Source organism: Paroedura picta, chromosome 1 (genome assembly GCF_049243985.1).
Source record: "Paroedura picta isolate Pp20150507F chromosome 1, Ppicta_v3.0, whole genome shotgun sequence".
Taxonomy (NCBI): Eukaryota; Metazoa; Chordata; class Lepidosauria; order Squamata; family Gekkonidae; genus Paroedura; species Paroedura picta.
The window spans coordinates 76,818,582-76,824,581 of NC_135369.1; positions in this window are offsets into that span (position 1 = coordinate 76,818,582).

Consider the following 6,000-nt stretch of genomic DNA (forward strand, 5'->3'; position numbering starts at 1 on the left):
TGATCAGAATTTCATTTACAGAATATTGCATATATTTGTGGCCTGGTAATAAATAAAATATCACCTCACATCACCTCAATACAAACAATATAATTTCCAGCCTATGGGCTAGGGTACTGATTTGTGGCATCAATTATCACCTCCTTGTGAACAGGTTTGCTGGAGGAACTGTTGTGATCCACAGGAGACTTCTGCTATTTAGCTGATTTACCCTCACTATGGATGATGTGGGAGTTGCTGTTCACATTTGAGAGGAAAAGCAGGAGTTTGGGGGGGCTTCTTCAAATTGGCTCAGAAGTGGCCCTATTTTTGCCTGTTCCACAGAACCCTAGAGAGTGGTGGTATTCTGTAATTAGGGCTGGTCTTCTCACTGGTTAGGCCATACCTAGGTCTTACAGGAATAGTACAAGTTTCTATGGTATAGGTAAGGCTAATTGGCAAGCATTCTGAGTAGGGATGGGTATGAACCAGCTCACAAATTAAAGTTCATCACAATTTTTGGATGGTCTGTGGTGCACAAAACAATGCTTGAGAACTGAAGAACTGCCATGAACTTTCTTGAATTTTGATGCAGTTTGTGGCAATTTGTGGAGATTCATGAAAAGCATTATTAGCATCAGTTAAACATCCTTAAATTAGTGTGATTTGGTGCCTAGTAGAAGGTGTGATAGGACACTTGCTAGTAGCAAATCACACTAATTTCATAGTCATAGTCCCATTGTATACGGCACTGGTCAGACCACACCTGGAGTACTGTGTGCAGTTCTGGAGGCCTCACTTCAAGAAGGGGGTAGATAAAATTGAAAGAGTACCGAGGAGAGCGACAAGGATGATCTGAGGCCAAGGGACCAAGCCGTATGAAGATAGGTTGAGGGACTTAGGAATGTTCAGCCTGGAAAAAATGAGGTTGAGAGGGGACATGATAGCCCTCTTTAAGTATTTGAAAGGTTGTCATTTGGAGGAGGGCAGGATGCTGTTTCTGTTGGCTGCAGAGGAAAGGACATGCAATAATGCATTTAAACTACAAGTACAACGATATGGGCTAGATATCAGGAAAAAAAATTTCGCAGTCAGAGTAGTTCAGCAGTGGAATAGGCTGCCTAAGGAGGTGGTGAGCTCCCCCTCACTGGCAGTCTTCAAGCAAAGGTTGGATACACACTTTTCTTGGATGCTTTAGGATGCTTAGGGCTGATCCTGCGTTGAGCAGGGGGTTGGACTAGATGGCCTGTATGGCCCCTTCTAACTCTATGATTCTATGATTCTATGATTCTAATTTGAGGATGTTTAACTGATGCTAATAATGCCTTAAGACTGGCAAAACCCCTAGGTCAGACTTTTTGCCTATGGATCTAATTGTTATCGTGTTTTTCTATATGTATTTTAGTCTTGGTTTATTTTGCTGTTGTGTGTTTCTATAATGCTCTGTTTTAAATTGTTGGCCATTGGACACAAAGATGGGATATACATTTTGTAATTAAATAACTATCAAACCAAGTATTGTTAACAATATTCACAGAAACTACTAAACTATGTTGTTAACAAGTTGTCATTAATATTATTTAACCTAATTGGCAGAATTCACAAGGATCCTTCTGTACTGATTCCAATGTAATTCAAATGAAAACGCAAAGGCTGGCTAGAAATGTCCAAAACTCAAAGTAGGAAGATCCTCTGATAGAGTCAACCAATAGCAAGCAAAAACACATCTGAAAGTAAAATAGCTGGAATTCCAAAATGGCACCACAATTTAAGCTCTGCACAACTTGTTCTCTAAATGCCACTGATATACAGCCCATTTTCTAGGGAACTAATTGAGATTTCAACACCATGTTTGCTTCAAGGTAGCCTTATATCAAGCTGTGAGACAATCATTGAACAGTCCTATTTCAAATAGAACAGAAATTGTTGCAATCAGCCCTCCATGCAGCTACGTGAATTACCTTATATAATCGCATATAAACCGAGTTTTCCAACACTGTTTTTAGCACTTAAAAGACCTCCTCGACTTATATGCGGGTAATTGATTAACAGCCTGCCCCCAGCCAGCCAATCGTAGCGTTGCACCTGCAACCTGAGCTCTTTGCGAGTGAGCTAGTGGCTTCTAGCTAACCATTGCCTTCTGCAAAGATCTTGAAAGTTTACTCTGGCAGCTTGTAGGACATCAATGGTTTGATTGAGGGATTCTGATATTTTCCCCCTTCTTTTCCTAATCACTTCTTCCAAACTATTCTTTTGTTTTCTGGGGGTGGGGTGGGGTGGGTTTTTTGGGGTGCTTTGGGATTTACTGTTTTTCAGTGTTTCTTCTTTTATGTGAGGGGCAGCATTGTTTGCCTTTTCTTCTTGGGGTTGTGTTTCTTTTAAAACTTGATTTTTACAGTTCTTTCTTTCATTGTTTTGTTCTGGTGTTTGAGCATGGATTAAGCACTTAGGCCACCCTGTAAATTTACCAGTAGCCTGCTGCATTTCCCATGGCTTATATGCGAGTCATTAAGTTTGTCCAGATTTTGTAGTAAAATTAAGCGCCTCGGCTTATATGCAAGTATATACAGTATTTTTTTATCTGAAAAAAGTGAATTAAAGTAACAAAGATTATATTGTCCAATAGCCCATAGTCTACTTACACAGAGGCATAGATTTCCTACTTTGGGTAATCTTGCAGGGGAGGGGTTCTTTTCCAATTCTTTTTCACTACTACCCGCCTAAAAATGGAAGAGAAAGCAAAGCTAGGATTATAGCACAGTTATTCCTTTCAATTTCAACTGAAAAGTAAACTATGTATTTATTGCAGGAAAAGCATTTGTGCTTGTGTAAGTATACTTACCCTTTCATTTCACTTGCCACAAACCATCATATTCTGTCCTCCCCTTTTTTCAAAGTTTCACTGTATTGCTTGGTTTATTTCAGTACTCACCCAGAAGGTGACCATTACTCAAATATAGTGCCCAAAGAAATCAACGGGATTTACTACTGCATCAATGAACACAAAATTTCAGGCATCATAAAGTATTCTGTGTTGTCAACAATTTTCACTCTGAATTCTGTATCTTCAAACATTATTCTTTCCCCTTTCCCTTTTTCTTCCTTGGATGTCCCTTTATCTCTCCCACTCACTTCCCATATAATTTGTGCTTTTATAACTTGGTTCTCTGCTTTTGTTAATATCTCCTCAAGTAGCCAGCCATGTCTCCATAGGGTGGAAAAACTCACACTCCGGCAACCATGATTTTATTATTCTGTGCCTGTGTTTAGAATGCATCAAATGATTTATTCACAACCTGGGGCTATGATTTGGGAAACCAGTCCATGCCACTACCAAAACTACAGGCAGGCAGACAAGAATGGAGCAAGCCACTAGAGTACATTGACTCTGAGCCCCACTGCTAGAATTCCTGAATCTAGATCAGACTTTCTCAACCAGAGTTTCATGACACCCTGATGTTTCTTGACAACTTTGGAAGGGTTTCCCAAATGGGTGAGAGTTAATTAATTTTTAATATATTTTAAAAAATCTGTTAAACATTTATCAGGTAATATGAACATATATTGACCTGCCCCCCCCCCACTGTCAATGATAGGCATGGAGAGGGTGGAAAGGGGAGGTGCCCTGGGTGGACATGTACACAGCTATGCTTCCCAATTCTGCGTGATTGCACTACTTCTGGGGTTTCTCGAAGTTTGAAGAATTTTTCAGGGGTTTCTCAATGGTAAAAATGTTGAGAAAGGCTGATCTAGATCCTTAATATACCCCAAGTATATCATGGGCATGATACTATTTTCCAGGATAGCTTTCAGAATCAGTGGCTGATTGGGAATGGAATCAATTCTATGACAACTTCTAAACCAGTATTATTCCCTGTTGGCTAAACAGCGGTGATTTTTCTGTGGGATATTTTATATTCTATTCCATGACACTGTGGGCCATTCCACACCCAGAAAATATAGTGAAATGCTTACTTTATGCAGACACCATATTTTGGGTGTTTTATACAGCATCGTCAACATCCAGTGCCCCAGCAGCAAACTAGCAGCTACATCCTCCATTTTAAAGTGCTAGCTGTGGAATTGCATAAAGTGGATTCCCCAAACTATGTAGTGCTAACCAGAGGAGAGCAACTAGCAGGCCACATAACAAGGAAATGTGTGGAGCCGAAGTAGTGCTATCTCTGCCTCCAGTGTCCACCCTTGCACTCACCTCCCTCTCCCTTCTCCTTGGGATGGTTTTTGTTGTTTTGTTTTAAGCAAACTCCCTGGATCAATGAACAGACATTAAATTGTCTGGGCAAAAAAAAAAAAAAAATCCCCCCACCAGTTAACATACAAAGCACATCTCTCTAAAGTTCCCCCTAAAAAACAATTGGGAACAAGATTAATTTTTAAAAGCTTCAGTGCTCATGATTCTAAAACAAGTGGCAATAGAAAAAGCACTATGCATCTATGATTAGATGCATAGGCATCTCAATCAATCAATCTTTATTTACGGTCATTTAGACCAAAATTTTCGATGCACTACTATACAATAGCAGTTTGTAAACAGAGAAGTTTCTCAACGGAGAAGTTTTCCTTTACAAAAGTTAGCTGGCATCGTGGGTCCTTTAAAACATGGAGAAAGGTAATTGGCTGCCTGGTTTGATTGACAGGTGGAGGAGAGTTGAACATAAAGCACATTGCTCTCTTCCGCCATTTCAAGCAGGCGTGCAGTGTGCTAAGAAGTGTTATGTGGGCTTCCACCCCTCCATCAAAGGCTGGCACACCCGTGTCAACCCTTCCTGACACTCCTGCGCAGACCCTGACACCAGAGAGAGAAAAGCCAGGTCAAGCCTTGCAAAGCATAATGGGAGAGCAACTAAACCCACTTCTTGCTCTGAAGCAGGACTTGGAGTTAGGCTTCCCCCAACCTACTTGCTTGCAAACAAAAGAGGAGTCTGTCAGCACACCTGGCAAATACACAGAGACAAAGGCACCCTACCCAAGACTCCCCTCCAGCCAGCCAAGCACATTGTCTTGTAACTGGCCACTCTCTTTCAACACCAAATCTAATCCAAGATTTGGTCTTTGTCTTTTCCCTTACCACTATCCCCAGGCACAAGCAATCATCCAGGATTTGCCAGAAATGGGCCATCAGCCCTTCTAGACAGGAAATATTTCTTCATATTCCCAGCAGCTAGTTTCTTTGTCTCAGCAACCCATTTCTTTGTTGGGACCCAGCCCCAGCCATCAAACTCTTTGTCCAAGCCCTGGACAAGGTAGGATCAGCCCCCTGTAACCTCAGGCCACAAATTTCCTTTAAATATTGGGCTCCCACAGCCACAAATTGCAGTCAGTTTCCAGGCTACAGAAACTCTGTCCGACGTTCGTCTTGGTCCCTCGTCCGTCGCCCCAAATTGCTTCCCTGGACTTCCGGAACTCTGCTCCACCCAGAAGACAGGTAGATATCACTTTTATTATTATTATTATTATTATTATTATTATTATTATTATTATTATTATTATTATTATTGGATTTATTACCCGCCACTCCCTTGTGGCTCGTGGCGGGTTACAACAGTATAAAACCCCATAAAATACATTAAAATCCCATTGACACATCTACAATTAAAAGCTGCCTGGCAAGAGCGGCTAATCGACTACCCATTCCCCCACTAGCGGGTGGAGAGGGGATACTGATGGTACCCGTCTCTTTAATCCCAATCCTCAGGTCCCGGGGTGGCATAGATGTTAAGCCTGGTCTCAACCGTAAACCTGGCGGAAGAGCTCCGTCTTGCAAGCCCTGCGGAACGATGGAAGGTCCCGCAGGGCCCGCAGCTCTCCCGGGAGCTAATTCCACCAGACGGGGGCCAGGACCGAAAAGGCCCTGGCCCTGGTCGAGGCCAGGCGTGCTTCCCTAGGGCCGGGAACGACCAACAGATTTTCTCCCGCAGAACGTAAAGCTCTGCGGGGGGGCATAGGGCGATAAGCGGTCCCTCAGGTATGTGGGTCCCAACTCGCATAAAGCCTTGAAGG